This window comes from Haematobia irritans, chromosome 1, assembly GCF_050003625.1.
Source record: "Haematobia irritans isolate KBUSLIRL chromosome 1, ASM5000362v1, whole genome shotgun sequence".
Lineage (NCBI taxonomy): Eukaryota > Metazoa > Arthropoda > Insecta > Diptera > Muscidae > Haematobia > Haematobia irritans.
Genome location: NC_134397.1, coordinates 107350749 through 107378324, shown reverse-complemented (window position 1 = coordinate 107378324; position 27576 = coordinate 107350749). Strand labels below are relative to the sequence as shown.

The 27576-nt window shown below is 34.7% G+C and overlaps 2 long non-coding RNA genes across 2 annotated transcripts in view; both read right to left on the bottom strand.

Annotated features, from left to right (window-relative positions):
• Positions 1–18554, bottom strand: part of LOC142241018 (uncharacterized) — a 31817-nt gene extending 13263 nt beyond the window's left edge. Inside the window, exon 1 of the long non-coding RNA XR_012723459.1 lies at positions 18392–18554. This is a non-coding gene — a long non-coding RNA (uncharacterized LOC142241018). The remainder of the gene's footprint in view (positions 1–18391) is intronic.
• The window catches only part of LOC142241038 (uncharacterized), a 360681-nt gene that overhangs the window by 116437 nt on the left and 216668 nt on the right, over positions 1–27576 (bottom strand). The gene's annotated exons all lie outside the window — the stretch shown is intronic.

Below are 27576 nucleotides of genomic sequence, written 5' to 3'. Positions count from 1 at the left end.
AAAAAAGAAAACTTAATAATTGAAACATTTTTAAAAGAAGAAAAGAAAAAGGAATTTGGAAATGAGTATCTAATAAAGGTCTGCACAAGTATGCTTGAAAGCGATTTCAAATGGCTTGAATTTTTATAGAACATTCAAAACATCAGCGCTTCGCAAAACAAACCGAACAAATACATCGTTCGACGGCAGCATGGCTTGAAAACACAAGCACAACAAAAGGCAATCGAAACCAAAGCAAGTATAACAAATATGAAATACGTGTTGCATAGAACATGTTGCTACTTGGGTTATAAATGTTTTGCGTGGGTTATGCATGTTCTACAGAACCTCAAGCAGCACAGCACATTGGTGTGATTTAATTTTGTTTATTTCTAGAGTCGAACTTTTAGGATTAAAAATGAAAATAAATTACATTGACTTTAAATTTTAACATAAAAGAATTTTTAATTTTATTTATAGGTTTATAGTAAAAAATATAGTTATTTCATTTAAAATAAAGGAAAATAAAATACCATTTCATGGTTTCATTTAATAAAACTATCAGTTCTTAAAAAAAGACAATTGTTTTGTTTGATTTGAAATAAAATAAACATTATATGTTCGTTTACTTATACTTAAATACTTATACTAAAATCCCGCATTTAATGAAAAAAAACTTACGTTCGGGGAATCCATGGCTTGCAAAATTTTCCTTGCACACACACACACACAGTTCAACGACTACGCACCAACTGTCCCAGCATTTAATTTTTTGCTTTCAGCTCTTTTAGAAGTTGTTTCAAGCATAACAAAATGTTGCAAACACTTCAGAACATGCATACAGGTTCTATAATGCTTGCAACTTTTATGCTTGGTTTCGAATAGAACCTTCAAAACATCGTTCGTTTGCAACCAAATATGGGTAGGTTATGTTCTGATATTTGTTTTATTTGATGTTTGAATGTTTTGCTTATAGCTATGTTTTGAAAGTTCTATTCATGTTGCAGAACATTTTGAAATTTGAAAATTCAAATATGCTTGTGCAGACCTTTAGTATCTAATTAGTGAATTTTTGTACGAGGAAAAATAAAAATAATTTAAAAAGTATCAAGCAAAACAGTATTAACAAAAAAAAAACACTAAATTAACTTATAAAATAATAAAGGAGAATATTTATTTTCAAAACGGTTGGTTATTCTTATTTCTCCTCAAATACTTACCGTGATTGTGCCTTATATACTTACCTATTTACTGTTAACTTATATACTTACCTATTTTCTTTTACCTGATATACTTACCTTATAAATATGTCTTATATACTTGCATATTTAATTACCCTTATATACTTACCATTTTCTTTATATTCTTGCCTTTATAATTGTTTTGTTCATACTGTGCATTCTCATATTTATACACTCTGATATTCATTCCACCCTAATATATGATATGTGAACTTCTTTGAATTTAAACACAATGTGTTAATTTATTTCTGAAAGGTTCGGGGATGTAGCTACTGTGAGAGAAGTTCTGTGAGACACTGTAAAGGGAGATTCTGGTAACAGTGGGGCAAAAAAGAATCTCACAGGATGGTCATATGGGACCATGAAGAGGGAAGGCAGCCCAGTAAACCAATTTCACCTGGTTTACCGAGTCATATCACACATGCAACTACATTCCAGCAAAACTGTATCGTTCTTTTCTAGAATGTCCGTCCGTCCGTTTAATTTACATTTCAAATTCGAAGTTGTGTAACCGTCCACTGTTTAACGTTTTTATTAAAAAAAAATTAATTCCATCTGGCACTTACATTTTTAAATGAATGGATAGAGCGGAAGAACCCCCCATTTCCGACGAGCTACAGCCGCAGCAAAACGCCAAGAGTGCCACCCCTTTTTTTCACAAAACCTGTCCATTACATACTCTCTGCTTGCACTGATGAGATGTTCTGGATAGAACACCAGTGCAACGATGTTGTACATAGCCCATACAAATGTTGCATCCAGTGCTAAAAGAAAACAGCTCTAATGAATTGCATAAAAAGTTAGTTTAGATGGTCAGTACAACTCGCTTGCTGCTGACTGTGGTTTTCTCAGAAGCAGATTTACAAATTTTGTTGCTATAACTAGTTATAATGTTAAGGTTGGTGTACTCACTAATACAGGACGTTCATCAATCGTGCATTTGTATACCTCGGGATATGCCACAGGTGGTGCTATGGTGTCGGATAACTTTTCATACGAGAAATTTTATTGACTGCTGTGTTGCCAACGACAGGATGGGCAATATCCGAATTGAATACATTATTACAACTGTTACCAATGGTTCTCTAATCCTTACCCGAGGATAAAATTCAACGTACAATGTCTTAACATTCGTCCTTTAAAATAAACTCCCAATGAAAAAAGTTTCTGTCTTGTAATTCTAATTACAAAATAATAAAATCACTTATAATAATTGTATGATTTAAGTAACAGTTCACATACTTATTATGGTGGAAAATGTGCAATTAAACTATACTATTCCACTTAACATTGAATACCGGCACTTTCATGTAAACGTGACAACTGATCTGTTCGGGAGTTAAACTGACAATGTTCTTTCCCTGCAATATAATATCTCGTCCAAATCTTTAGTGAAGTCATTTCCACAAGGTGACTTTCATATACAGCAAGGTCTCACACACATCAGAAAGAAGAAATACCTCCCACAATTCCTGACTTTGGAGTTTCGGTTGTTACGCAGTGCACCTATTCAGAACTGTCGGTAGGTGGCGAATAGTGCGCATAATTGAAAAATAACTGACATTTGAGAATTTGCACTTGCCACATAATTAACACCACAGAAATGTCATTTAATGAAAGCGCATCTTTAATAAAATACTATTCAACATCAACTCTTCAAAATGTAGTCGTCCAATAAATACGGACATTCATAGATAAGTACCATTTCGTAGATAATCCCATGATTCCAGACATCATCGTGAATGAATCAAAACAGCTGATTTGCCAGACAGCATTTGTAGACAGAGCACGCCATTTCGACAATCCTATTAAAAAACGAATAATTTATACTCAACCAAAATCCACTCCAAACATATAAATTCAATACATACCTATTGCTAGACTACATAGATCGCTTATCAACATTTGAAATACATTGTATCTCGCCACTTGGCTAAGAAGCCGACTAGGCGATGACAAAAAATAAAATACTTGGCCGAGCAATCTATAGCGCATTTCACATTTCGACCGCCATATCCACTATTAAACCTGCGGTACAGCAATCAAGAAACTATCGGTGTGAAGTGATTAGCCCAGAAGCTCCAACACTACCGTTATTTAAAATCCCATTGAAAGCCAAAGGCAATGTCTAACAATCCCGTCAATGACTAATGCACCGGTTTCCGAGCATCAAGTTGGAATTCCCATGAGGAGCAATGTTCATCAGGCCGTAGATGTCCCAGCATGAGTATTCTTTCCCATTGAAAGCCAAGGTGAAACCATTATAAGCATGATGAACTAAAACAAAATACGCACGTATACCTTTACACCAATTCCGTTCCGTGTTTGACATCATCATGACGCTTCTTCCCTTAACTTTCAGGCAATTACGTTCTTGTTAGTTGTAAAAGAAAACAATTACATGCATTACATATATTTTTTTTCTTCTGCATATAAATAACTTTTGGACGTAGGTACACAACGAATGTACAATGATTCATTAAATAAAGAAGCGTTCTTCACGTCAAACAAAAAAATCATATAATTGCGTGTTACGTAATCTACAAAACACATGCTAACGCATTAAAAGCATGTTTCTGTAAAAAAATTGCGTTTCAATCGAAATTACATAATTTAAATTTATACTTACCATAAAAGAAAAGAAACCAAATTTGGCTCAGCATTCGAAACCTAAAATTGTGCTTTGATATTCAGTTCCCAAAGCTAAAAGAAAAGAATAATTTTTGTTTTTTGTTTGATCAAAAATCATCATTTATTAATAGCTGAAATCTGAATTTTGAAAATTAAATTTACTTCAAATGAATCAAACTAAAACATCCAAGAAAACAGAAATCAAATTTGAGAATGTCAAAAAATAAATAAATATTAATATTAAATTTGTGAATTAAAAAAAACTACAAAAAAAGAAAACTTAATAATTGAAACATTTTTAAAAGAAGAAAAGAAAAAGGAATTTGTAAATGAGTATCTAATTAGTGAATTTTTGTACGAGGAAAAATAAAAATAATTTAAAAAGTATCAAGCAAAACATTATTAACAAAAAAAAAACACTAAATTAACTTATAAAATAATAAAGGAGAATATTTATTTTCAAAACGGTTGGTTATTCTTATTTCTCCTCAAATACTTACCGTTATTGTGCCTTATATACTTACCTATTTACTGTTAACTTATATACTTACCTTATAAATATGTCTTATATACTTGCATATTTAATTACCCTTATATACTTACCATTTTCTTTATATTCTTGCCTTTCTAATTGTTTTGTTCATACTGTGCATTCTCATATTTATACACTCTGATATTCATTCCACCCTAATATATGATATGTGAACTTCTTTGAATTTAAACACAATGTGTTAATTTATTTCTGAAAGGTTCGGGGATGTAGCTACTGTGAGAGAAGTTCTGTGAGACACTGTAAAGGGAGATTCTGGTAACAGTGGGGCAAAAAAGAATCTCACAGGATGGTTATATGGGACCATGAAGAGGGAAGGCAGCCCAGTAAACCAATTTCACCTGGTTTACCGAGTCATATCACACATGCAACTACATTCCAGCAAAACTGTATCGTTCTTTTCTAGAATGTCCGTCCGTCCGTTTAATTTACATTTAAAATTCGAATTTGTGTAACCGTCCACCGTTTAACGTTTTTATTAAAAAAAAATGAATTCCATCTGGCACTTACATTTTTAAATGAATGGATAGAGCGGAAGAACCCCCCATTTCCGACGAGCTACAGCCGCAGCAAAACGCCAAGAGTGCCACCCCTTTTTTTCACAAAACCTGTCCATTACATACTCTCTGCTTGCACTGATGAGATGTTCTGGATAGAACACCAGTGCAACGATGTTCTACATAGCCCATACAAATGTTGCATCCAGTGCTAAAAGAAAACAGCTCTAATGAATTGCATAAAAAGTTAGTTTAGATGGTCAGTACAACTCGCTTGCTGCTGACTGTGGTTTTCTCAGAAGCAGATTTACAAATTTTGTTGCTATAACTAAAGGGTGATTCTTTTGAGGTTAGGAATTTCATGCATTAGTATTTGACAGATCACGTGGGATTTCAGACATGGTGTCAAAGAGAAAGATGCTCAGTATGCTTTGACATTTCATCATGAATAGACTTACTAACGAGCCACAACGTCGAATTTTCAGTGAATGGGCCCTAGAAAAGTTGGCAGAAAATCCGCTTTTTTATCGACAAATTTTGTTCAGCGATGAGGCTCATTTCTGGTTGAATGGCTACGTAAATAAGCAAAATTGCCGCATTTGGAGTGAAGAGCAACCAGAAGCCGTTCAAGAACTGCCCATGCATCCCGAAAAATGCACTGTTTGGTGTGGTTTGTACGCTGGTGGAATCATTGGACCGTATTTTTTCAAAGATGCTGTTGGACGCAACGTTACGGTGAATGGCGATCGCTATCGTTCGATGCTAACAAACTTTTTGTTGCCAAAAATGGAAGAACTGAACTTGGTTGACATGTGGTTTCAACAAGATGGCGCTACATGCCACACATCTCGCGATTCTATGGCCATTTTGAGGGAAAACTTCGGAGAACAATTCATCTCAAGAAATGGACCGGTAAGTTGGCCACCAAGATCATGCGATTTGACGCCTTTAGACTATTTTTTGTGGGGCTACGTCAAGTCTAAAGTCTACAGAAATAAGCCAGCAACTATTCCAGCTTTGGAAGACAACATTTCCGAAGAAATTCGGGCTATTCCGGCCGAAATGCTCGAAAAAGTTGCCCAAAATTGGACTTTCCGAATGGACCACCTAAGACGCAGCCGCGGTCAACATTTAAATGAAATTATCTTCAAAAAGTAAATGTCATGGACCAATCTAACGTTTCAAATAAAGAACCGATGAGATTTTGCAAATTTTATGCGTTTTTTTTTTAAAAAAAGTTATCAAGCTCTTAACAAATCACCCTTTAGTTATAATGTTAAGGTTGGTGTACTCACTAATACAGGACGTTCATCAATCGTGCATTTGTATACCTCGGGATATGCCACAGGTGGTGCTATGGTGTCGGATAACTTTTCATACGAGAAATTTTATTGACTGCTGTGTTGCCAACGACAGGATGGGCAATATCCGAATTGAATACATTATTACAATTGTTACCAATGGTTCTCTAATCCTTACCCGAGGATAAAATTCAACGTACAATGTCTTAACATTCGCCCTTTAAAATAAACTCCCAATGAAAAAAGTTTCTGTCTGGTAATTCTAATTACAAAATAATAAAATCACTTATAATAATTGTATGATTTAAGTAACAGTTCACATACTTATTATGGTGGAAAATGTGAAATTAAACTATACTATTCCACTTAACATTGAATACCGGCACTTTCATGTAAACGTGACAACTGATCTGTTCGGGAGTTAAACTGACAATGTTCTTTCCCTGCAATATAATATCTCGTCCAAATCTTTAGTGAAGTCATTTCCACAAGGTGACTTTCATATACAGCAAGGTCACACACACATCAGAAAGAAGAAATACCTCCCACAATTCCTGACTTTGGAGTTTCGGTTGTTACGCAGTGCACCTATTCAGAACTGTCGGTAGGTGGCGAATAGTGCGCATAATTGAAAAATAACTGACATTTGAGAATTTGCTCTTGCCACATAATTAACACTACAGAAATGTCATTTAATGAAAGCGCCTCTTTAATAAAATACTATTCAACATCAACTCTTCAAAATGTAGTCGTCCAATAACGGACATTCATAGATAAGTACCATTTCGTAGATAATCCCATGATTCCAGACATCATCGTGAATGAATCAAAACAGCTGATTTGCCAGACAGCATTTGTAGACAGAGCACGCCATTTCGACAATCCTATTAAAAAATGAATAATTTATACTCAACCAAAATCCACTCCAAACATATAAATTCAATACATGCCTATTGCTCGGCTACATAGATCGCTTATCAACATTTGAAATACATTGTATCTCGCCACTTGGCTAAGAAGCCGACTAGGCGATGACAAAAAATAAAATACTTGGCCGAGCAATCTATAGCGCATTTCACATTTCGACCGCCATACCCACTATTAAACCTGCGGTACAGCAATCAAGAAACTATCGGTGTGAAGTGATTAGCCCAGAAGCTCCAACACTACCGGTATTCAAAATCCCATTGAAAAAGGCAATTTCTAACAATCCCGTCAATGACTAATGCACCGGTTTCCGAGCATCAAGTTGGAATTCCCATAAGGAGCAATGTTCATCAGGCCGTAGATGTCCCAGCATGAGTATTCTTTCCCATTGAAAGCCAAGGTGAAACCATTATAAGCATGGTGAACTGGATTGCAACCTAAAACAAAATACGCACGTATACCTTTGCACCAATCCCGTTCCGTGTTCGACATCATCATGACGCTTCTTCTCTTAACTTTCAGGTAATTACGTTCTTGAAAGTAGTAAAAGAAAACAATTACATGCATTACATATATTTTTTTTCTTCCGCATATAAATAACTTTTGGACGTAGATACACAACGAATGTACAATGATTCATTAAATAAAGAAGCGTTCTTCACGTCAAACAACTTAGAATTCGTTCTTCTAAGTTTCTCATTAGGAGTATCTGGTCTCCGGTATGATCCAAAACAGTTCCATTAGCTTTCGTCGGCGGCCGTCACAAAGCGAAATTTTGTTGCAAATGCAAATGCGAAATAAAAATTTGGGATTAAACATCGGACGTGAAACGCATATAATACTTTTCGGAAATGTTGTGTGTATTCCGTATAGGAAATTGCGTATTCCAATAATGCATAGATAGGGCATATTGTGATGACGTATGAAGCTATTAGCTCAGTCCTTCAACCGAAAGTTCAGGTTCTAAGAAGAATATGAATTCATTTGAGAATATCATGAAATATTCGAATATATGCGTGGAATTCTGATCCGAACATAAATCATTTATGAATATGCCCGTCGTATGGATATTCTCTCACTTCCACTTTCAGTCCTTGATAAAAACCTCGAAGGAGGCTATATAAATTAAATCAATACTAACAAAACACCTAGCACCATAGGCATAACCCCTTGCTTTTATCAAGCATTCGTCCCGGGATCATGGATTACATCTTACCATTAATTATGGTATTCGATAGAGAAACATACAACCAAAGAAATCAGTCAACAGACACAATAGAAATGGTTTCTAAAACTGAAACTACTTACACTCAGTCACATTACAATACGATCCAGCTTGACTGAAATTACCAAAAATCGTAAACTAGATGTCGTTGCACATAATACCAACGTCATATTTAAACTATGTCATTTATTCACCACAAAATCCGAATCGAACCAAATTGCTGCATAACTAAAACAATGTCTGCTGGTCTCACATAGTAGTCTTCAAGAATGCCCCATAGCTAGGATATATAAAACATACAATCTTCCGGTTCCTAAAAAAACTTTGGATAACATTTCAAAACTTAAAATTTCCACAGGTTGCTGTTCACTAGGCCATGAAATGAACACATATACAACCCAATATATATTTTCCCCAATCATGAGATTAATTGATCCATTTTTTTGAAAGTAATCCAATCACAGAATGATAGCATAGGTAAACAGTATAGTCAATAAAAAATGATCCATCCAATTTAAAGGTTAATTGATGTTATCAAACTTTGCTTTGACCCTATTATGACTAACAAAAACGTTGAATCAATAAAATAGTCTTATTCAAAAGTTTCCTATCTCAATAAAAAAATTAATTGAAAAAATAATGCCTATATCTTATTCGGTGTATAAAAGCAGATGCCAAATGCCGTTCCAGCAAACTCCTCTTCATTTTCTAGTGAATGTATCTTCCCATTAGAACTCTCCCAATCAACGTTTCAGTCAAATCAAATGGATAATCAAAAGGCTGAAAAAGTTACTGGTCCAGATAAGTTCGTCTTTCAAACTCGAGATTAATTACGAAAATTGACTGCAGCAATTAATTGTTCAGTCACATCAATCAATTATCTAATTTGAACATGGCGCTTACCACTTCTACTGTATAGCCCTAGGAGAAATCCGAAAACAAATATAATTTAATTCCATGAAAAGAGCTATGATTCCAACTTCGCCACTTTCCGTTAACAGTGGTCTAAAACAAGTGTCATGAAAATCAAGTCTAGGTAACTAGAACTCAGTAAGAGTGGTAATCTTGTATTTAAATACAAGTCTCAATCCAATCTATATTAGGAAGACGAATTGTTCAATAAATAGACATAAAAATGTATATCGACCACTTCCAAAAGGTATGTCCAGAGCTGATCACCGGATTCAAATACCGTCTATACAAGAAAAGTGTCCAATCATCTCCATACTCTGCAACATACTCCAATTGGGAATTAAACTTCTAGTCCCGCTATGAGCGTCCGACACTCCATTCTGATAAGAAGCCTGAATTCCCATATTGTAGTCTGCATAGTACACTAAGGAAAAGTGTCAGGTCTAATACTTTTGGTGTTGACCATGTATAACACCTATTTTCCGTCACCCCTCGTTCTAGGGTAGGGTCCTAAAAAATCTACATATAGTTTTTGAAAGGGAGATCAGTCTTCACTTCCTTTCCCATAGTTGGTCTGAGGGTCTGTTTCGGGTTCTTACTCTCCTTGCAGCTCTCACAGTGGACAATGAAACTTCTTACATCTGTAGATAAGGATGGCCAATAGAAATATTGCCTGATATTCTCAACCGTCTTTGTGACACCACTATGACATGTATTATCCTCGTGCGACTTCCGTATAATGTCACTGGTCAATTGTTTCGGAATCCAAATTTTCCAACACTTATCTTCATCCTCCCAGTCCTCACGGTTAAAAATGGTTCTCTTAAAAACTAATCCGTCATTGGCCTTTAAATCGGGAAGTCTTTGTCCATTCTGCCTAAAGGTATCGATGAGTTCGAGGTAATCGGAACTAGTAAATTCCGGTGAATTGAAGTCGATGAGTTGGTTAGCACTATGCAACAGTTCCACTATGTCCAATAGGGGTAGCATGTCTGGCACAACATTCCTTCGGATGTTCAATAGAAAAAGTATATCCCTGCAGCCTAAGGCTCCATCGTGCCAGCCTGCCACTGAAGTCTTTCTGTTTCATCAGTGTCTGTCGAGAAGTCAGGTATAAAGCGTCTATACCATCCTACAGTTCCAAGGAACTTTCGGACGTCTTTCGGTGTTTTAGGAGGAGTTATCTTGGTTATGGCCTCAACTTTGGATGGGTCCGTCTTTAGCTTACCATCACCAACTCTTTAACCAAGATATCTCAACTCCTTATAACAAATTTTTGAATTTTGCATGTTTATAGTTAAACCTGCAGAATTTTTCACCGACAGGATACGACCAAAAGGTCATCAAGGTATACAAGTACCTTGTCACTCAACTCAGATGGGATAACACGGTCCATTAGACGACACATACGTTGTGCAGCGTTGCACAGTCCAAAGTACATTACATTGAATTGGTAACGTGGCCTCCCTTGGACTGTGAACGCTGTCTTCGCTCGACTGGATTCCTCTAACGGAATTTGCCAGAAGGCATCTTTCAAGTGTATTGCGGAATTAAAGTAAGTCTCCCCTAATCTACTTAATAAACCGTCTATATTCGGCAGTGGATACGCATCCCGTTTCGTGACCTTATTCAGATCTCTAGCGTCCAAACAAAGCCTATTCTTACCTGGTTTCATTACCAGAGTCATCCGATTGTTCCAAGCTGCATCTGTGGTCGGTTCAATCGCGCCCAGAGCTAACATACGATCAATCTCCTCGTATGTTAGTTTCTGAACTGCAGGTGACACTGGGTAATATCTCATCTTACGCGGTTCCGCATCACCCGTGTCAATATAATGTTTTGTCAAGCCCATATTTGCTGAAGCAGTTAAATTTAAGTTTTGCACCCTCAATACGTATGCTTTGTTCCGGGGTAAGAACATGAATTTGTGTATTTTCGTTTCCGGCCATATCCAACTCATTTAAAGTAATATCCTTAAATGATATGGTTATACCAAACTTGTTCCAAAAGTCTTCCTCCTGATATTATATTTCAAATATTCCCATTCACAGTATGGATTCTGCCTCCGGAAATTCCACAACCATTCGTAGGATTGCCCCGATTAAAGGTGATGGAATCCCTTCAAAAGTATATGCAATGGGCAATTCATGCCCTCCCTAATCGCTTCTACCCTAAAAATAAAATCCTCAACACTTACTGTTTTGTTTTGGCCATCAAAATTCCGCTGCTCTTGTGGTCTTGGGAAATAACTCGAAGCGGTGGCCGAAGCATAATTATGAGGAGGGGGAGGTGGCGGACAATTATGAATAGGATGAGGTGGCGGATAATTATGAATAGGATGAGATGGTGGATTATTATGAGGAGGTGTCGGATTATTAGGTCGTTGAGGCGGTAAGCCATATTTCCGGGTTCTTGGGTTCTCATTTTGAACGAAAGAATTTCGAGGTAAATTATGCTGGGAATTGACCTCAGAATATCCCTGAGTGTCGCGGCTCCGATTCTGCGACTGCACATTGAATGAGTTATCGTGGTTATCAGCCGGAGCCGTACTCAAAGCATTTGTAGGATCTATAGTCCGGTTGACTCTACTGTCGACTAAACACGTGCCTGGCGCCGTGGTTGTTGTCGCTGTAGTAGTGATAAATGTGTTAGTTGACGTCGGATTCATTGTGGCATTTGTTGTAGATGATCCCGATCGCAATTGCATCTTATTAAAAAAATTCATGAATTAGTACAAATGGAAATTCTTTCCAAGATATTTCGAGGAATCAATTATATTTCCAATAGTGATTTCTTTCGAGATGTATGCATAATGGTAAAAAAAACCTGAATATTTAACCAGATGATGATATCATAAACCTCGAAATTATGCAAAAATGAAAACGAAACAAAATTCGTAATCCCTAAATAAATACATATAAAGATGAACACAAATTTGGTTTAAACTTTAGATGACACTTTGGTATTTACAAATGGAATAACAAATCGTTATGTTCAAATTACAAATAAAAGTATTCCAAATGCACTACAAAGTACCCTTAAAAAACAACAATTAACAAAATGTCACCCCAAATATAAAACGTAATCCTTCCTATTAGATGAACGTGGAAATCACTAATATTCAATTATATAAGGAGAAAAGCAGTTTCCATAGAATCCTTCCTCATGTCCCTTCATTCAATACTATGGGCGAGTTCCTACACATATTTCAAATAATTGAATGTCTTGCACAAATGTAAATGTAAAGCGAACAAAGTGGTAAATAAATGTTTACTAGATTTAACGATCTTATTGTATGAGAATTTGAAAATGGAAACGTATTTTGACAACATGGAAAGAAAAATTGATAGTTCTAAACACGGAACAAAACTAGATTAGATTTTTTTGTATTTGGTTTCTTCTGTTATAAATCTATTTTAGTTGATAAATTGTCTGTTTTCAATTACATGCAAAAGATTTCGAAGTTCTAATTTATGGTTTCTTTCTGCTTTTCTTTTGTTTTTGTTTTTTTTTTATGTCAATATTCATGTAGCCGGGCATCTTGTAGCTTAAGTTCGAAATGAGATTGTGGATTTGTGCCAAACTTTTAATTATAATACTTTCTTTATCTTGATTTCTATATTAACTAATGTCTTAGAATGTCTTAAAGTGAAATCTTTATATATATATATATATATATATATATATATATATATATATATATATATATATATATATATATATATATATATATATATATATATATATATATATATATATATATATATATATATATATATATATATATATACATATATATATATATATATATATATATATATATATATATATATATATATATATATATATATATATATATATATATATATATATATATATATATATATATATATATATATATATATATATATATATATATATAAATATATATATATATATATATATATATATATATATATATATATATATATATATATATTCGTTTGGAATATTCGATCTTACCAGTAACACAATTGCTGTCGAATGTATATATATATATATATATATATATATATATTATATATATATATATATATATATATATATATATATATATATATATATATATATATATATATATATATATATATATATATATATATATATATATATATATTCGTTTGGAATATTCGATCTTACCAGTAACACAATTGCTGTCGAATGTGCGAGAGTGAGCTTAAGTTTCTACGGAATTTGTTTCATATGCTTGAATAAGTTTCGTTAAAAAATTCATCAAATAATGATAACACAGAACTCAAAGCAGTGGAGATGCCACCCACATGAAAGATGGGGATTTTTTACTTCATTTTGGGAATAATGGGATTTTAAAATATTTGTTTTTAATTTTTACATTTGTTTATGTTGTTTGACATAAACATTGCCGCCCGCCTTGCTCGGTACGGGGCAAAAATCGTATATTAAGCATATCGCAAACTTCACGATTATATTAAAATTAGATTAAGGAATTCATTAATTTTATATCAAATAATATTTATACAATATGTACAATACTTTAGTTAAACTTAAATTCTATGTATTTCATAATATAGTTCACATTTTTTCTCTGAAAATTCAAATGATAGTGCGATTTTTTTTTTGAAAATCGTTAAATGAGAAACATTCTATACTTCAACCCCTACTTTGGGCATAAACCATAAAGGGTCCAGCCAAATATGGTGTTTTGTGCTGTAGGAAATCCATATCTGTTTATTATACCCTCCCTGATAACTTTGGCATAAATATCAACCCCAAAAATAGCATCAATTGGACTTGGTTCAAAAAACTCTTTATCTGCGAGAATAAAATTAATAAATTTGGTTCTAAATGTTTCAGAAAGGGGTTCTTTAGGAGTGGACATCATGAGCCTGTTCGTCACCTTGAGGATAGTTTGGATATGGATTTTCGAATCATGTACGGATGTAAGCGCTAGAGGACATATGGTCTCATCATCGAGAGCTACACCCTCAAAAAAAAATCGCCTCTCTAACATATGTTCCAAACATATTTTGCAGGAAGCACATATATTATTGGATACTGCCGAAACATTAATATGTTTGTTTTATGCAGGGATCCGGAGCGGTCCATTTTTTTCGCTCCGCTCCGCTCCCGCTCCGGAGAAAAAAAACCGCTCCGCTCCGAGAAAAAAAAATCGCTCCGCTCCGCTCCACGCTCTGCTCCGCTCCTCTTCGAGAAAATTATAGTACAAACATTGTATTATTTGTTCAATTGTGTTTTATTTTATTTAGAAAAATCGGGCGTTACATATATGGGAGCTATAGCTAAATCTGAACCGATTTCGATGATTTTTTGCACATATAGTTTGTTTAGTGGGGGCGTAAATTCCCACTAAAGTTATATGGGGTTTTGATGGGGGTGTAATTTAGGTCGGTATAGACCTTTCAATATTTCATTAGTAATTTGAGGTCGATTTTGACCTCAGCAAATGTTTTGTTCATTTATACTTAATATATTTTATTTCTACTTTCACTATGACATGTAACTTGATTTCACATTAATTTAATTTAGCATATTTAATTCACAGAATTAAATTCTTTTAGTTTGCAAATTTCTTTTTATTTTGTTGTACGTTAATGTCTTTTATTATACATACATTTGTTAATGTCTATTTCGTTTACTTATGTTTGATGTAAGTTTGATTACAAGACACGACCGATATGAAGAATTGACGACTACTAAAAACTTCTTGCTTTCCTTTATGTTGGTCAAGGGCAAAGCAAAGAAGAAATGATCTTTTACAACAACAACAATTGCAACACTCACTCTCTACACTGGCTGTAGATGACGTTGAGTGTTGTTATTGTTGTTGTTGTTTGTAACAGTTATTCTAATAAGGAATGAAAACAAACGTCAAGCATTAAATGAAATGAATAATTTGATGAACTGTTGACGATTGTAAATATACGAAAAATAGAATTTACACTAGGCAACAAAAATTTTAAAGAAATTGATGAAATGAAAAATTTACAATATAATAAAAATGAAATGAAAAAATAAAATGATTTTTTTTGGTTTAATGTCGTTCAACATTAAACATGCCGGCCTCTCCGTGGTGAACTCCGGGTGATGTCAGGTTCTTGTGCCGTAGTGTAAAACATGTTGATTTTGGATGTCTATGAGTTGCATTATGCGTTGAAAATCGATATTGGTAGTGATTTTTTGATCTGATATCAAGGTCGTATGGTGGGTAGATGTTGTGAATCCTAATGTCTGTATGTTGATAGCGATGTTTCCTATTTAAGTCAGCCAGTTTTCTCATCGATATTTGTTATTTGGGAATTTGTAATTTTTGACATGTCTCTAGAAGTTGATAGTTCTCCAGGTAAATTATCGTTGAAATTGCATGTAGAAAGCTCTGACGACGAAAAGTCAAAACTGATTGACTGGAGTCAAAAATGACTAAGCTGCGCATTCTTTGTTGCAAAGGTCGTTCGGCTCGTTTGTACATGAAGTTGATCTTGCAAATTTTTATCTTGATGAGATGATGGATGTCTTTTGATAGTCCAAGGGGGATCGTGCCACCTCAAATGTACGAAATGCGGAGTTCTACGAAATGCGGAGTTGTATGCATGTGATTTGGATTTGCGTCCAAGTTTCGCTAGGTCGATTTTTGAAAATTGGTTAAAAATTGCTGTTTCGAGCCAGATTGTGATGTCTTGTGGTTTGATGTTGCAAATGTTGACTTTGACGCTGGAGGCAGATTTCTTGTGTATTATTAAAATTCTGGTATACATACATTTTTGAATTGAAGTCGATGGGCGACTTGAAATACATCTTCTGAAGGTGATGAGAGGTAAGTAGTTCTTTAGGAAGTCATTTATATACGCTTGAGGGATTGTTCTGGCTAATTGAAGATCCAGATATGAATTGTTTAGTTCAATGTCAGCAAAGGTGTTGAACATCCTTCCCAGTTTGGTGAATGACAATAAGTCAGAATACTTTGAAGAAGAAAGTTTACTCAAATTTCGATGCAATGGGGTAATTAATTTAATTCCGTAGTGGTTGTTGTGTTGATTTGCCCTCAAAAGGTGTTTTGAGGTCGCCTCCGCCCCCAAAAAATGGGCGAAGTTGATATCTAACTGATACGCATTAGATATCACTTTAGCTGGACGTGCTGTCAATCTCCCCACAATCAAGGTCATGGCTGTATTTTGTGTCAAAAGAGACGCTGACGACGTGCCAACTACCAAAAAGTTCGATTGCTCCATCGGTTCTCCCACAATCAAGTCTGGAACTGTTTTTTGTGGCGAAGGAAGCGCAAATGGACGCATCGAGGCTTTAAGGTCTAGAAACTGTTCTGCAAAGTCAAGTCCAATGAATAGGTCGATTGGCTGACTGGAACCACAAGGTAAGTTTTCGATTCTGTTGCAAAGGTCGAAGTACTCGTTTAAAGGTGAAAATGTGTATGATGAAGAAAGAAAGGTCGATGATGCAACTGCAGCTTGCATTAGGCTCAATGGTAATGAGTGAACTTCTGCTCGACTAGGTGGAGGTCTAAGTTCATAGTTGCAATGAATAAAAGTACAAGTCAGGTTTGTAATTTTATATTGTAATATTGTTGGTTGAGAAATGAACTTCTGCTCGGGTATGTAGAGAACTGAGTTCATTGGTTGAACGAATAATATTACAAATAGGATTTGTAATGTCTTGTACTAGATTTGTTGTAGAATGAACTTCTGCTCGGCTTGGAGGGCATAGTTCATTGAACGAATGGATAGAATTGCAATAAGGTTTTGCAACAATGTCTCGAACTAGATTTGTTGTTGAATGAACTTCTGCTCGGCTTGGAGGGCTGAGTTCATTGTACGAATGAATAAAATTGCACGTCGGTGTAGCAATTTTAGCTGGAACTAGGTTTATAACTGAGGAATGAACTTCTGCTCGGCTCGATGGAGGTCTGAGTTCATGTCCTGAACAATATGTGATGAAGATTTGAGTAGGTCGTCGGTCGGTCGGTTTAAATTCTAGTTTTTGGTGACTAGAATCCTGAACTAAACTAATTTGTGGATGATGTATGGACGAGTGTCGGCTATCATCGCATAAAGTTGACGATGTGATGTCTCGTTGATCACGATGTCGATTAGACTTAACATTGTTGGGAGTGTAAGTCGTGATTTTCTGCTTCGAGAAGGTTTGTGTAGGCAAAGTCTTAGGTCGTGGTAGGACGGTGATATTTGTGGACTGTATATTTTGTTTGGTTTGTAGAGTGGACTGTATTTTATTTTCGGATGAGTTAGGTTGAAATGTGGACTGTAAAATTGTATTTGAGAATGTATCCTGTGTTCCTTTAGGTCGATAAAGAGGTCCAGGAACTAATTGGATTGTATTGTCAACCAAGAGGTCTGATGATTTTAGATGTGAAGTTTGTACTATAAGTCGATTTTCAGTGCATGAGATTTGGTTTGGGTGTGGTTTTGATAAATGAAATTTGTTTTGAGAAAGGCGGGACATCTTGGAGTTGAATTGGTGAGAAGTCTGGGAAGTTTTTGAAGTTTGTATTATTGATTTTATGTTTCTCGAAAATATTTTATATTTGTTGAAAGTCTTCCAATATTTTACCCTGAGTTGCTTTGGGTTTATTGGATTAGCATTTTGCTGAATTAGGTATTGACATTTGTCGGATGCATCTTGTATTTGAAACCATAAGTCTTCTGAATGATTTAGAAGAAATTCCAAGGTCGCGATGTTATAATCGATTTGACTGCTGTCGTCGGTTTCTACAAGATCAATTAAATCATCACACAAATTATGAAACTTTTGTACGACGTCCATTTTTGTTTGTAAATTCTTCAAAATAATTCGAAACTGGAATTTTGTGAGGTCGAAAATAAAAAGAATTGAAAAAATCCCACGAAATGTCAATATTATAGGTCAACTGACGTTGGTATGTTGAAAGTTTATCAAAAATCGAGAAATTTCAAATGAAAAAATTTCCAAAAAATGTCCCCGCAAAATTTCAAAAAAGGTCCGATCTGGCAACTCAATTTACCGATTCGCCAATATGTAAACAAATGAGTCGATGAGAGCGAATAAATCGGGATGAAGAGGAAAGCAAAAGTGAGTGTACTTACTCCGTTGCTTTTTTGCGAGTGTAAAGAAGTGAAGTCTCTTTGTTGTAATCGCTGAGAGGTCTTGATAAACGGAAGTCTACAAGAAAAAGAAAAAATCACTTTGAGGTCAACACTTTTGAAAATTTTGTTTTATGAATTTTTTCCGTTAGAATTTACAGTTGCTTTTTACAAAACGTCACTTATTTTGAAATCTTGATTTGCACTTATGTAATGTCACACAACTTTATTCGCTTTGACTGCTTTTATGTATTTTATTTCACATGTCGTAATTTTTTTTTTCTTCAGAAAAATTTAAAATTTTCCGAAAAGGATTTCACTGGAATTTGCACAAGTTACTTTTCTTGCACTTTTCGTCTATGTCACTTTTTCCTCTTCAAGATTTCAAAAACATTAACTAATTTTCCTCAAGATAATTTTCAGTCACCAACAATTTACTAATTTTTTCCTTTTTATTATTATATATATTTTCCTTTACTACATTATGTCTTTCACCACAGATTTTGTTTTTGTTGTTAAATCACATAAATGTCAATATCACACATTTTTTATCCGTAGGTCACTGTTCACTTTTGATGTTTGTTTTTAATGTCGAAAAGATCATTGAACGTTTTTAATAAAACCGATATATTATTAAAAAACACACTATTCGGTTCGAAGCTGACCAAATGTTTAGTGGGGGCGTAAATTCCCACTAAAGTTATATGGGGTTTTGATGGGGGTGTAATTTAGGTCGGTATAGACCTTTCAATATTTCATTAGTAATTTGAGGTCGATTTTGACCTCAGCAAATGTCATTGATGTCCGTCTGATTTTTACCACACTTTGCCTTTTTGATTTATAACACCTTTATGTTTTGTTCATTTATACTTAATATATTTTATTTCTACTTTCACTATGACATGTAACTTGATTTCACATTAATTTAATTTAGCATATTTAATTCACAGTATTAAATTCTTTTAGTTTGCAAATTTCTTTTTATTTTGTTGTACGTTAATGTCTTTTATTATACATACATTTGTTAATGTCTATTTCGTTTACTTATGTTTGATTACAAGACACGACCGATATGAAGAATTGACGACTACTAAAAACTTCTTGCTTTCCTTTATGTTGGTCAAGGGCAAAGCAAAGAAGAAATGATCTTTTGCAACAACAACAATTGCAACACTCACTCTCTACACTGGCTGTAGATGACGTTGAGTGTTGTTATTGTTGTTGTTGTTTGTAACAGTTATTCTAATAAGGAATGAAAACAAACGTCAAGCATTAAATGAAATGAATAATTTGATGAACTGTTGACGATTGTAAATATACGAAAAATAGAATTTACACTAGGCAACAAAAATTTTAAAGAAATTGATGAAATGAAAAATTTACAATATAATAAAAATGAAATGAAAAAATAAAATGAATTTTTTTGGTTTAATGTCGTTCAACATTAAACATAGTTAGTGCTATAGAAGATTACAGTTCGCCAACTTTGAGTAAGATCGGTTGATAAATAAGGGTTTTATGACCTAATTTGACAAAATCGGGCGATACATATATATGGGACCTATATCTAAATCTGAACCGATTTCGATGAAATTTTCAGACCTAAAGGGTGATACAGAAGATTATTTTGTGCTAAATTTGACGACGATCGGTTAGTAAAAAAAGTGCAACGTGACCCCATTTGTCGAAATCGGGCAATACATATATATGGGAGCTATATCTAAATTTGATCCGATTTCTTCCAAATTCAGTAACGTTCGTCCTTGTGCCCAAAAAAACTCCCTGTACCAAATTTCATCAAAATCGGTTAATAATTGCGACCGAAATCCTGTGAACAACAAATACATGGACAGACGGACGGATGGACGGACGGACGCCAAGCGCTAGATCAACTCAGGAGGTGATTCTGAGTCGATCGGTATATATTTTATGGGGTCTAAAATCAATATTTCTTGTAGGCACATTTTTTGGCAGATCAAACTTGTTATACCCTAACCACTATGTGGTTTAGGGTATAATGACTTTAAAACAATGTGTTGAAATATTTTATTAATTTTGAAGATTTTTTCAGAAATATTAAATCCATTTTGACTTCATTAAAGGAAGCATTCTAGGAAGCATATGTTAATTTTTCATTTTTTTAGATTTTTTTCGTCAGTTGTTATCAAAATCCTTTAAAAACGAGTTAACGAGTTATTTTTTCCATATTAAGACTCGACTTCCAATAGAAATTATGCTATGTTTCAAGTAAAAAGCGTCTTTAAAATAAAGTGTTGAAAAACATGTCTTATTTTTTAACGATTTTTTGCTTTGTAGGCAAGATGCAAAAAGGAAACAAATTTAAAGACAATTTTAAAGAATTTTTCTTAATTATTAAAGTCAAAAATTTTATCTTTCATGTTATGATACACATTTTTAAGTAAAATCACTTAATTATAAGGACATTACAACTTCATTCAAAAGTTTATTGCCTTTTGGACAAGAAAACAAGTATATACAGCACTAAGTTCGGCCGGGCCGAACCTTAAATACCCACCACCATGAACCAAATATTAGGGTTTCCTTTGAAATTTTAGGAGGGCTTGAGGACTTGAGGACACTTCCCGAAGATAAATTTAAAGATTTCACCTATGAGGACTATATCAGATTCTGGATTTATAAGAACCATTTTTGTTTGAGTTTTAGAGGAATCATTAACATCTCTTGTAAGTGTGCAAGAAAATTATAAAATAACGTCTTGATTTGAAATCTTAAATATGTAGAAGTAAAATCTGGAAATTTTACATTGAGTTTCAAGCAATTCAAGTGAAGTCGGTCTATATGGAGGCATTACCAAATGGACCGAGCCTAAAATACCAGAATATTTACAATTTCAGGCAAATCAGATAAAAATTACGGTTTCTAGAAACCCAAGGAGTTAAATCGGGAGATCGTTCTTATGGGGGCTATACTAAAACATGGACTGCTACTCACCGTTTTCGGCACACCTCTTTATGACCCGAAAATACCTCTAGATTTCCAATTTCAGGCAAATAGGATAAAAACTTCGGATTCTAGAAGCCCAAGAAGTAAAATCGGGAAATCGGTCTATATGGGGGCTATACCAAAATATGGACCGATACTCACCATTTTCAGCACACCTCTTTATGGTCCGAAAATACCCCTAGATTTCCAATTTCAGACAAATTGGATAAAAAATACGCTTTCTATAAGCCCAAGACCCCAAATCGGGAGGTCGTTTTATATGGGGACCATACCAAAACATAGACCGATACTCACCATTTGTGGCACACGTATTTGTGGTCCTACAATACCTCTAGATTTCCAATTTCAGGTAAATTGAATAAAAACTGCGGTTTCTATAAGCCCAAGAAGTAAAATCGGGAGATCGGTCTATATGGGGGCTATACCAAAACATGGACCGATACTCACCATTTTTGACACACCTCTTTACGGTCATAAAATACCTCCAGATTTCAAATTTCAGGCAAATTGGATTAAAAATACGATTTCTATAAGCCCAAGACCCCGAATCGGGAGGTCGGTTTATATGGGGACTATATCAAAACCTGGACCGATATAACCCATCTTCGAACTTGACCTGCCTACAGACAAAAGACGAGGTTGTGCAAAATTTCAGCACGATTGCTTTATTATTGAAGACTGTATCGTGTTTACAACAGACAGACGGACAGACAGACGGACATCGTTATATCATCTTAGAATTTCTCCCTGATCAAGAATATATATACTTTATATAGTCGAAAATCGATATTTCGATTTGTTACAAACGGAATGACAAACTTATTATACCCCCGTCACCATTCTATGGTGATAAGTATAAAAAACTTTATTTTAGAGAAATGCGTCTTCCATGTTAAGCAAAATTTGCATTCTTATTCTAAGGACATGGAATCTTTGACTTCACGACAATATTTTTTTCAGTGTAGAAAACTAAAAAATTAAATATAAATAAGATCGTTTAATTGCATTTATTTGACGTTCATTACAAACATCTTTGTAGTAATACGGGATGAAATTGATCGAAAGTACTGTTGTTACTTTTACAACACATACTAGATATATATTTTGACATTTGCCGTTTTTGAAAACAATTACTAAAAAACACGTTGTGTTTTCCCCAATGTACGTACGTACAAAAATACATATCGTACATTTTAAACGTTTACTCACACTACGCTAAGTACTAGCTAAATTTGAAATTACCTACACAGTGTAATTTCAAAGTTACACATTTCATTCAAGTAATATTTTATTCGGAGCGGAGCGGTTTTTCATTTGGAAACCGCTCCGCTCCCGCTCCGCTCCGGATTTTAGAAATGCCGCTCCCGCTCCGGCAAAAAAAGGGCTTGCTCCGCTCCGCTCCACGCTCCGCTCCGGATCCCTGGTTTTATGTGAACATATTCTATTTTTGGAAGCATTTTGAGCCAAAAATAGTATATGCTTGGAAGAATTTTCCACAAAGAAGATTGTGCTCATTCCCTAACATAATTTTCACTTCCACGAAATTTTTTAGTTCTTGGCACCTTTTTCTGTAATACAAATAATGTTGAAGAAATTATTCAATTTTATAATTTTTTAAATTTTACCTTTCGCCTGGACGGAGAATCGAACCGAGGACCATACAGTTTGTAAGCCAACACACTACCACTGAGCTACGTAGCTGTTATAGTCACCAGAAGACAATTATCGTTATAAGTTACATTTATATAGCATAGTTTGCAGCGCCCACGAGCCCATGCAAACATAACATTATTTAACAGAAACATACATGTGTTGGCAACGTGGAGCAGTGGTTAGCATGTCTTCCGTACATGCAAAGGGTCGTGGGTTCAATCCCTGCTCCGACCAAACACCAATTGTTTTTTTTTAATGTACGCATTTATATTTATACTATATTAAATTTTTATAATGAAACTTCGAAATGTGGGTTATTAAAGATTTACAGTCAGAAACAGTGCTTGATATAAACGAAATGGACTGAGCTTTTGGATAAAATATTATTTTTTTATCGCAAAAATAACAATTTTGTAATAAAAAACTGGTTTTGGTATAAAAGTTTGATATTTTGGAAGGAATTCAAAAACTCTAACAAAGGAAGAACGTGGGGTCGAGTATAAACATACATACATAATTTTATAATATACACAAATTAAATAATATTTAGACTTAAATTAAATAATATTTAGACTTAAGCGTATAAAATGTTTGGCCTTATCATAAAGCAGTTTCCGAAACAACATATAAGCGGTTTCACAGAAATTGCTCTCTTTCGATTCTCTCGCTGTGTTAATTTGATATCTTTCGTCAACCCTCCCGGTTTTTATCTCTATTTCTTTCTCTATACTCTCTCTCTCTCTCTCTCTTCGCTCTCTGAATAAAATATCACAACATATATATGTTTAATCGAAATTTGTAAATTTATATATGTTTACATTCACACATATAATTTTTATGAAACATGCATGCCCCAAACATAATATATTCTAACATATTAACATATGTGTTCCAAACATTTAGTGTTAGTTTGAGAACATTACATGTTTGCACTTAAATATATTGTGTTTAAAAATTGTGCCCGAAACACATTTTGTTTATATCGAAACATATGAAAAACATATTTTTCTAACAGTGTAGTGTTGTTAATCCTACTTTTTCAACAGTTTTAGAGGATACGATGTTGATCCTTGCTCCAGAGTCTAGCAAACATCTGATTGTAGTGTCGCCATTTTTCATATTCACTTTTGCTAGAACTGTAGGTAGCAGGGTTATGGCGTTTTGTTTGAAGAGAGACGACAAAGAAGTTTGTTGTATAGGATCTGTAGGTCTAGCGGTTTCTCTTTTGATTTCTGGTCGGGTTGGATGTGAAATCATGTTGGTAGAATTTCCACTTGGAGTTCGATTCGATGAGGATGTCCTGTGTTGAAGCCATGGATGGGAATGGAGGAGAGTGTGATGGGATTCATAACATTTACGGCACCCGGTTCTCGTAAAACAAGATCGTTCAGAATGAGAATGGGCTAAACAATTCAAACAATATCCGTAAGATTTAACCGCATGTTCTCGTTGGGTTACGTTCATTGCAAGAAAACGACGGCACTTCCGAAGTGCATGTTGTTGTCTACACAGCCGACATGTGAATGGATGGCGTCTTCCAGGCGAAGTCTTCCTTTGGTTATTATTTTGTTTACCCATTCTGGCTATAAGAGAAACATATAATGACGAAGGTGTATAGATATTGAACATTGACAGAATGGAAAGGAGAATAGAGTTCCCGATAGTTTAGTTCTCCTCGTTGGGCAGAACGATAAGTTTAGTTATCGGTCTTGTAATAGATCCTCTCTCAGTAATAATGTTCGGGTCAACTGGGGCTAAAATCGGCGAACCTATCAAAAAATGGCCAGGAGTTAGAGCGTTAAAATCTGACGGATCTTGGGACATTGGAGAAAGTGGACGAGAGTTCAGGCAGGATTCTATCTTCGATAATAAAGTCTGAAACTCTTCAAAGGTGAATTTATAATTTCCGGCGACTTTTCGGAAGTGGAGTTTAAAACTTTTTACTCCTGCCTCCCACAGTCCTCCCATGTGGGGAGCTCCAGGAGGTATGAAATGCCAACATATGTTCTGATGAGAATAATTATTTAGGATACCTTTCTGAGACATTTCAAAAAATTCCTTAGCGAGAATTTTAGAAGCCCCTACGAAATTAGTTCCATTGTCAGAATGCATGTGTAACGGATAGCCCCGACGAGATACGAACCTGCTGAATGCGGCCAGAAAAGTTGTGGTGGATAAGTCTGAAGTTGCTTCCAGGTGTATTGCCTTGGTTGTGAAACAGACAAATATGCATACGTAGCCTTTCGTTATTAAGGTAGGTACTATGTTCGGTTTCCGAAGCGAAATCCCATACAAAACCAAAAATGCGAAAAACTACCGAAATATTTTTTCATTTGTGGTACTTTGTTTTTTTTCGAGTTGAAAAACTGACATAAAGTGCATAGTCCCTAATTAGGTCGGCTTTAAATCCTTCCATATGTTGAGATTAGTTAGTTTCAAAACATGGCGCCATTTGTAATGTGAATTAAGAAATAATTGATTTATTCAAATGATTTGTGTTAAATTAGAATACAAAAGTGGTTCGCGTTGTTATTTAAAAATGCAATTAGATTGACGAAATAAAAATAACGGAGTGCTATATGTATATAACATATATAACAACATCTGGTTCTGTAGCCGTTTCTGCCACAGTAGCATCTGCCCTCACATCCCTGACACCCACAATTGCAGCCACTACATCAGCTACAGTGAACAACTCCAACATAGCACCCTCAACACCTGCCACGACCACAGTGGCTGTGACCGCAAATATTGTATTGCAACAACCAAATACAACGGCCCCCCAAGTAGTGAGTGGTCCCATTGGGGTGGCAGCAAATACTACTCCAACATTAGCCACTATTACTAATTCTTCAAATGCAATATCGACTGTTGCTGCCGTTAGTAATACAAATGCAATACTAATGCAATGGTGGTTTCACAATCATCCACAATAGTATCACCAGCAGCTGGATCGAATCTTGTTGTTCCCACCACTACAATGGCTTTAGCAGGAGCTACCGTGGGACTTAAGTCTGGTCCAGATATTACAATGACATTGAACCGTATAAATACGGCAGAGAATGAAGTTGATGTGGAGGAATGTTTACCAGGTGATGTTGTTAAATTGGATTTTGCTGGCGAAGAAGTGGCCGGGTGAAATTTTACCCCTAAGGAATGTCTTCTAGGAGTTTCCAATCGGCGACCGGTGCCCGTTGGAAACTCCGCCTATTACAACAGTACCATCATCGCTTCAGCCATCAGCAACAATAGCATTCCATCAGCGTCATATTGTAGAGATACAACCAGGCCACCATTTATCATCATCCCCTGCAAATTTAGAATTGACTAATGTTATGCAACATAATGTTTGCACAGAACACGAAGAAGTAGAAGAAGCTAATTGTCATAATACTGCAGATGTAATCGATGAAGATTTCTTTTTTAAAATATGCTTAAAAACGATTTCGTCTTATCTCTGTAAAACCAGTGCTTCTACATTCAACACCCATTTTTTACAAAGAAATTAATTGTATTTTTTTTATTATTTTACCGCTCCTCGTAATTGCTCCCTTTTCTATTTGTTAAGCGAGCTCGTTTTTTGTGTGTAAGAGGCGTAAATGAATGAGAACTGAACAAAAGAAATGTTAATGCAATTTTAATTTTTAATGGAAACAACATGAAAGCTAAATATGATATTTAAAATATGATAATTAAAAATTTTTAAATATAACAATATTAATGAAAGAAAGCTGATAATCCAGAAAAGAAAACATTGTGTTGTAGGGTCTTTAATTGGTGTATAAATGTACAGATTAATAAAAAATCATAATAAAATTATAATCGAACTTGTTTTATTTTTATATACCGGGGTATAAGTAATTGGGTGGTCTTATACGTTTTATACTTTTTAATATAAAATTAGTAAATTTTTCTGAACAAAGTTATATCCAAAATAAATGTTTATAGCAAATAATTAAATAATTTTTATTTAAATAACAAAATAATTTTCTTGTATTCATCATTTGTCCAAAATGATTGCGATAGGCTGGAATGAAACGATTTAATTTCGTTGTGGCTTTTAAATTTCAGTTAGCGGCATTCTTGCATTTTATCAATTCAAAACACTGGTTGAATTTCATAACGTGACTGAAATAGTTATTGGAACTTATACATTGGGAGAGTATAACATCCTTCAGTAAACCAGCCAATTGCTTCTCAATGTATTAATTTCAGTCAACGAAGAGTCTGGTATAGAACACTAACATCCCTTTGTGACGAAATATAAGTCGGGAACAGTGACTTTGGCTTAGGAACTACCCTTGAACTTGAGTTATGGGCTTAAGTTGGTTGTTCCCCCCGATGTAACAACATTGGCAAATGAAATGGCGTTATTATCCTTTGTGGGAACCGTGGTGGTGACCACTGGATTTGAAATTGCTAGTGAGGCGGCAACAGCATGGTATTGCAATGCGATTGTGTAGATATTGGGGACACCAACGAATTAAGTTTGTTGATGAATGAGTCCATTGCTGCGCATGATGTAAAAGTTAGCATAACACCTATATGTT